The 7,727-nt window shown below is 37.9% G+C and overlaps 1 non-coding gene across 1 annotated transcript; it reads left to right on the forward strand.

The window, feature by feature from the left end:
- Positions 1–815: 815 nt before the first annotated feature.
- On the forward strand, positions 816–5,851 carry LOC137707956 (uncharacterized). The gene is made up of 9 exons (XR_015958673.1): positions 816–1,985; positions 3,387–3,431; positions 3,743–4,036; positions 4,252–4,371; positions 4,533–4,613; positions 4,757–4,816; positions 4,888–4,941; positions 5,024–5,143; positions 5,410–5,851. It is a non-coding gene; the product is annotated as an uncharacterized LOC137707956 (transcript).
- The last annotated feature ends 1,876 nt before the right edge of the window (positions 5,852–7,727 follow it).

A 7,727-nucleotide genomic window follows, 5' to 3' on the forward strand; every position in this document is an offset into this window, starting at 1 on the left:
ACGGTGGGTGCTGCGGTGGTGGTGCTGCATAGTGCCCGCTGCATATATATTTTCGACATGGTTAGGGTTTTACATACCCTAGATTTGCTTCTAATTTATGAATATACTTTGACTCACAATTCCACATAGACAAATTTATGACCATATATATCGTAAGGAAAATATAAACATAAAGAGGTTCATGCATCATGAGAAATGTTTTCATGCTTCGTGAACGTTTCGAATATCTTATTTTATTTTAAGCGTACCTGATTAGCTGAAAACAAAGAGAAACCTTTGAATTTTGTGGAAGATAGCATCCTCCTACGATGCGTCAATTCCTCAGCTTCTGGGAAGAAAGTGCTGATAACATGTTGTAGACCTATTTGATTATGCTATCTAAGGGTTTAGAGAGAGAGAAAGAGAGGGGGGCTGGCAATATTAAGGGAGAAGAGAGAATGATTTAATTGTGGTGTGTTTGAGTCACCCCATTGTGCCTTTATTTATAGTAGTAGGGTAGGCAAAAATCTTTGCCTTTAGGATTACAACTCTTAATAGGTAATCAACTCCTAATATGAATATAAAATACATTCCCATATATGCTAACATTTACACAATCACATTTCTATTCTAAATATGACTACGACAATCACCAATTTTATTTGAAAATTAGATAATGATTTTGTTATTCGTATTGTATCAATTTTACTATATTTGCAAAGATAAATTTCTATTTTCCAATATTTATTAAAAATTAGAAAGGAAAATTATTCTTTTTTTTTTTTTTTTTGAAAGGAAAATTATTCCAAAACCTCCCCAAATACCAAACCAAACCCAAAAGAACAAAAATTGAGAGCAAGCCTAAACCTAGACTTCTACCTTTGCAACAATTTAATAATCCAACTTTGATCTCATGAAATTAGGAGTCTCAAATCTCAAACCCTCCCCAAATACCAAACCAAACCCAAAAGAACAAAAATTCAAAGACAATGTTCCTCTTGTTCCTCCCACACAACAACAACTAACAAAAATCTCAGACAGGCAGTTTTGGTGGTTTTGTTTGTTGGGGGTCCATCATCATCATCTTCTTCTTATTCTCGCTCCTCTTCTAATGGTAGTTGTCCAAGCTTCCAAGCTCAGCCTCCCAAACCCTTCTCTCACCTCCCCTCCCCAAATAACTTCCCTCCAGTTTGAACCCCATTCTCTCTCTCTAGCCCTCATGCACTCTGACTCCACTTTTTCTCTCTACCCCTCTCTCTCCTCCCCTCTTTCCCTCTCCTCTCTCCCTCCTCCCCAAACCCTAATTGGCCCTCCCTCCTCTTCCTCCACCTTCCTCCTCCTCCAAAACCCAGACCCTAACCCCAACACCCGGACCCTCTTCATTGCCTGCGGCCCTCACAGAGGTGGGTCCCAGGTCCTGCTCAGGTTCTACATTCTGCAGAATCAGAAACAATTCGTGAGGGCTCAAGTCGTTTGCACCCAGAAAGGGCTAAAATTTGATGGGAAATTGGGGGTTTTGGTTGATGCCCATCATGGGGTTTCGCTTAAGCTTGCCGGGTCGGTCAATTTCTTCGCCATGTACTCCGTTTCGAGCTCAAAGATATCAGTTTTTGCTGTGAAAGCGATTGGTGATGGCGACAATGGTGATGATGGGGTGGTTGTGAAGTTGATGAGGTGTGCTGTGATTGAGTGTTGCAAGCTGGTTTGGTCGATTAGCATTTCGTTTGGGGTCTTGATCTTAGGAGAAGATAATGGAGTTAGGGTTTTTAATTTGAGGCAGCTTGTTAAGGGGCGGGTTCGAAAGGCCAAGACTTTGAGTTCGAGTTTGAAAAATGAGGGCCGAAATTTGGGTTTTCCTAATGGGGTGGTTGGTGATCATGTGCATAGTGATTTGGGGGATTGTGGAAATAAGTAAGGAGGCGACAAATGTGGTAGTGTTGAGGGGAGTTCGGAGATGACTTGCAGTGGTAACTTGTGTGGGAAGAATGATAGGAATTATGTTTCTGGTAAGTATGCAAATTCTGAGTTTTGGTATTACTTTTTGCTGATCTTATCTTACCTGTATGTAGAAAATGCAATGCACAAGCGTTCTTTTGTACTTTTGATTACGTGTCCATTGCTTGCCCCTTGTTGAGTTACTACTTAATAGAGTTCGATAATAGAACTCTTTTGCAATGTGAAAGATTTATGTACGGTTCATCTAAGTAATCGAGAACTTAAGAAATCCTATTGGAATTCTGATAACTACTCTAGCTATACAATCAATAAGGAAAGCGAACGCACTGCGACTGCATTTTGTCCTAAAGCCTCTGTTTTTCTGAGTTAATGGTAGGCTTATTAGAGTTAATTTGTGTATCTTAGGTTGTGTCTTGAAAATTCGAGCAATCCTCATTACCTGTTATGGGATTTGTGCAAGAACTGGTAACTCATAAATGAATAGGTGCGGTAGAGGATTATAAAGGTCAAAAGTATTCAGTGTAGTTTTTTCTTGGAAGTTTCAAGGATTGCATGTAAGATTTATTGTTTTCATATGATGGAAAAGACTAAGCTTTGATGGCTGGGAAGTTGCTGAAATCCATGTTGGTGCTAACACTTTAGGGGTCTAAGGGTCAAGGTTTGATGGGGGAAGTAATTCAGGTTAAGAGCAGGGTTTTTTATTTGAAAACTAAAGAAAGAAAGAAATGTGGTTAGCGTTCCTTCAGTCCTTGACTTTCAATCATGAATTAAATTAAGTTCGTGATGTTGAAAAATCATATGCATATCCTTAATGCATTAGATTGACTATCTGGATGTACTGTAAAATAGCTAGCCACTAAGATGAGGTTGGATCCTCTAGTAAATCAGTGTACTTTTTATGCAGCATGTAAGTAAAAAGATATTGCCATCATTTGATCAAGTGAATGAATAATGTGGTTTTCAATTTATACACAATTAATGCAATCTGAAAGATCATGATTGGGATTAACATGACCTACCATGAGTGCCTATAAAAACAGTCCTGTATTACTTCGTTGAAATCTTGGTATCCGACTTTTTCGGTGTTCTTGCTACTATTAAAGCATCATGATCACTTTGTCTTAAGCCAATATAATCTACCCCTGGATCTTTATATCCATCCGATAACTTATTGATCTATATGAGAAATTCGTGTTACAATGGATGTACACAAACTCTTTCTCACAATGACTGGTCTATCACCAGCGTGTGACGGATTAAATACAAGATCTTTTCCATTATATGTTGTAACTTTAGCTGTAACATATCTATTCATGTTACTTCTTCTCAAAAAAAAAAAAAAAAAAAACATATCTATTCATGTTACATTAGTTAGGCCTGTTTCTAAGCCTGCAATACTTGTATCTTATCTATGCGTTTATCTGTATTTCCACTGACAAATTGTTTTTTAGGTATTTCTTGTGGCCTAGGACATGGGTGCTACTCATGTAAGCAGGGTGCTGTCCTTTGGTTAAAATCATAAGGATGCCTCTAGATGGTAAATCACTGATTAGAAAAATAACTTAACTTTCTTATCATGGAATTGAAATCTCTAGCTCATAGACAGATTGCTAACCTCGATCCCCTTGGAAATTGTCCCCCTTAGGGCATACAACATATATAGTTCTGTAGTATGTTCACCGGATAACAACGCCTGTCCATTTTAGATGGAAGTGACTTCCATTGTTTCTTGGTTTTAGATCCACATGGACTTGTGTTACCATTGGCCAATTGACTAGTGCCTCTAACGCTGTGTTTAACCTTGCAGTCAAGCAGAGGTCTGTGAAACTGAAACAAGACTCTTGTGAAGAGGGAGTGTTTTTTGTGGAATTCAAAGGAAAGGAGTTTGAAACCTCAAAATCGAAAAGAGTGATACCAGCTAAGGCACTTTCTATTGAAGCACTGTCCCCCAACAAATTTCTAATCTTGGATTCTGATGGAGGTTTACACATTTTGCACCTCTCTAGTCCTATAATTGGATTAGAAATAACTTCTTGTGTGCAGCAGTTGCCTCACATTATGAAAGTGCAAAAGCTGGCTGTTCTTCCTGATATAGATTCAAGTATGCTTCTCCAATCCATTGCATTTTAAAGATTTTGTACATGCTTACATGTTGGAACGCCGAAGGTCTTTTGGGTATGCAATATGGGAACAATAGAAATTGATGATCTTAATGTCATTGTAGTTCATCTAAACTAGACGTAGGTTCAACCGTGAGGTTACTCTTCAATATATCATTGCCCTTTGAAACTTGGAAAACGTGTCATGATTTTGCAGGAACTCAATCTGTGTGGGCATCAGATGGATACAATTCTGTGCAGATGTTGTTGGCATCTCACATGGATATTGCGGAAAATGAGAAAAATAACAGCGAGGAAAAACTGATTCATGTCTCAGGTATTCATTGTCCCATAATTTAACCCTTTAATTTTGAAATCATGTCGTATCTTTCTTTGTAATGTCGAATAAGTTTTCATGAGATTGAAAGTCAGGGTCATATGCCCTTTTTTGGTTTTAATTTCCAGTATTTCACACTTAATTCTTTTTTTCTGTGCTAGTTCTTCTCACAATTTTTGCCAGCGAAAGAATTCAAGATCTTATTCCTATGGCTGCAAATGCTATTTTGATTCTTGGACAAGGTATGCGTTTTTTTTTTCTCCTTGTACTTTAGAAATTATTTTGTATGCAATAAGTGTTGGTGGATTTCAAATATAGATAAAAGGCTAATTGCTATTTGCCGTAAATTGCATTACTTGTTACCTCTAAAAGTTTACTTAAGCAGGAAGCTTGTATACGTATGCGATTTCTTGAAGTTGCATAGTTACAACCGCCTTTTCTATTGGTGAGCAGCTCGTCTTGAATCTATTCACTCAAAATATTTTTTCTTCTTGATCTAAGCTGGTTTCTTTGCAGGACTTCTGAATTCCGGGCCTAGAGGAGCTCAGCCAGTTTGATTGAGATCCTGGGGTAATGTTCTATTTAAACAATTCAGTGTCAGGACTCGGAAACAAGTTGTCATGTCTAACTATAACTCATTTTGATTTTTTAGGTGTCCTTGGATCTTTGATTTCCATGGTCCTTGCGTTGTTTATGTTACCAAAGTCTGGAGCTGAAGTTTTCCCCTTTACTCTAAAGTGATAGAGACTTAGAGAGTGCTGAGCAGTTGAAGGTATGCATGGTCATTTGAATTTTTTGCGAGAAGTTAATTTAGACTATGGGCGTGGATTTTAATGATAGCTTGCATTTATTTGCTATATGGTAGTAGAGATACCGATAACAAGGATTCGAAGAAGGATGTGGATTGGTATGATTTGAATCTAGTATTGATTTCTTAATGTTTGTTGTCACTGTGCGGTTTGCCTCACTGTCACCGAATGTGCGCATGATACAGTTGAGATCATTCAATCTCATCAAATCTTTTTGCCCTCCTTTTAGGTGGTATGGGGTCGGGACCAGTTGGGTGCCTGCCCTTGCTTTCCAAATTCTAAAGGTCGATTATTTCAGCAAATGAAAGCTACTTCCGTTGTTCAACCAACTCCATGAGCTACAACTTAAGGCATATGTGAACGTATTTGCTGGTGGTTCCTCTGTGTTACCTCAGGTTGTCTACTGGAGAAGTGAACCTGCATTCGACTCAAGGTAAAAAACGCCATCAGAAGTCTTGCAAATATATTGACTGGTATGGATGAAACCGGTACTCTTGAGACTTTCAGTTCTTAAATTTTAACGAGGCGTGTAATAAAACTTTCTGGTCGACACATTAACTGGGCAAGCGCCCCTCGGTTAATTCTCGTATAAATTTATGCGTGTGATTCCATCTGGTGCCGTGTTCGATATTAATGGGTACTAATGGAAATGAAAATATAGGTTCATGGAACTCTTTTGCCTTCATTATATTTGCAATCCCGATTGAGCATCTGCTGAGATTTGAAGATCTTGCTTTAGATGAAGGGGTTGCCCTCAAAGAAACTTGTGTGAATATTGACAGTGTGTGCAATTCTGATTACTGAGACCGAACTTGCATGCAATCGGGACGAATGGACGATAATATCGGATCAGATATTTTCTCGTCTCTTTGATAGACTTGGGATATTATAATTCCGACGTCTCAGTTGTATGTAAGTTTTTCCGAAGAACCATATCAATAATACTTCAGCCGAAAAAAAAATATAACAAGGGAGAACAATATCCGATCAGATTTCTGCTCTGCTCCTCCGTGAGAAGTGAACACTTTGGAAATTAAATGAAGGTGGGGACGGGTGGGATTTGGATCCTCTCCAGATCCCCTCGTTGGGAATTCCTAGGATTTATGCATGATGATCGTTCACCAAAGATTGTGCAGCTATAATTAAATATTTTTATATTTTTAAAAATAAATCAGCCTTATTTTGCGTAAAAACATTTAATTATGGTTGCACGATCTTTGATGAATGGTCCTTATGCATTAATCCCCGGGATTCCCAGTGAGGGAATCTGGAGAGGATCCAAATCCGGATGGGTGGACCCTACCTGACCCTTGATTGGTTGAAACCTAACCTACAGATCAGACAAAACTGACGATTGCGATGATGAGGTTTCAGATGGGGGCGGGGCCTCCTGATCCCCATAATTGGAGGACCGCATGATGGTGAACAATCACATGACATGGAAATGCACTACCACACACGTAAACTTTCACTCTCTCTCTCTCTCTCTCTCTCCGTGTCTAAAACACACGCACACGGAGTCCCTCTTGCTCTCCAGTTCTTGCTATCCACTCTTTTTTCTTCTCCATCCAGATCCAGGTCCAGCCCAGACCGAAAGCAACCCCACATTGGTATCTGCTTTTCGTGATCAACTTGTTTGCTGTTTTACAAACCCATTCCCCCAAAAGTGAAAAAAACCACAGGTAATATCACCATTTGGTTTCTCATCAGAATTTTTATGCACCCTCGTTGGATTAGAGCCGGATCCCTTTCACCAAAACTACTAATTCATATCCTTGAAATTTGATTCAACAGCTAAAGTTATTATAACTTTTAAAGAGAATCCCCATTTTTAGCCGTTTGATCAAATTTCAAGGGTTTGGATTGGTGGATTTGGTAGAAATGACCCTTTCCGGATTAGAGAGGTCTAAGGAGGGAATAAATGGTCTGAATTTTAAAATTTTAAATAAAGTTCATCTAAATGACACTCGGACGGTGCTGTTATACTCACACACCTGTCATATTTTCCACAGTCACTTTATAATCAAAATAGAACAAATATATGAATATAGTAGATATCTGAAATTTTTTCAATACTTCCTAACATTGAATGATACAAAAAATGAATAGCTGAGATTGAAGATAAAAAATTTAAACAGCTATGAAAATCACATATAACGGCTAAAACTTCTTTAACATTGGAGGTGATACGCAGCTCTCATTCAAACTACCATCTCTTAAGTTTTTACAGAAAAAAAGATATTTACATCAAATATTTTAATCGGAAATTCTTATATTTTTGGACCACTGCACTGGTATTTCAGTTGGAGTTCATATGTCCACATTCTTAGTAGTAGCACTAGATATATTCTGCTTGATCATATTTTTCTAAGTTATAGAAATTCTCTATGTACAATGTGTGCTCTTTACTAAAAACGAACACGTCATCGATAGTATCAATAATATGATTGATGTATGGACGCATTATTAATGACATATCAATAACTTGTTATTTATTTATTTATTTATTTTTAAAATCTAATTTCATAGCCGGGTTACTTCAAACTC

This window comes from Pyrus communis, chromosome 17 (genome assembly GCF_041283825.1).
Source record: "Pyrus communis isolate YQ-2024b chromosome 17, ASM4128382v1, whole genome shotgun sequence".
In the NCBI taxonomy this organism is placed as follows: domain Eukaryota; kingdom Viridiplantae; phylum Streptophyta; class Magnoliopsida; order Rosales; family Rosaceae; genus Pyrus; species Pyrus communis.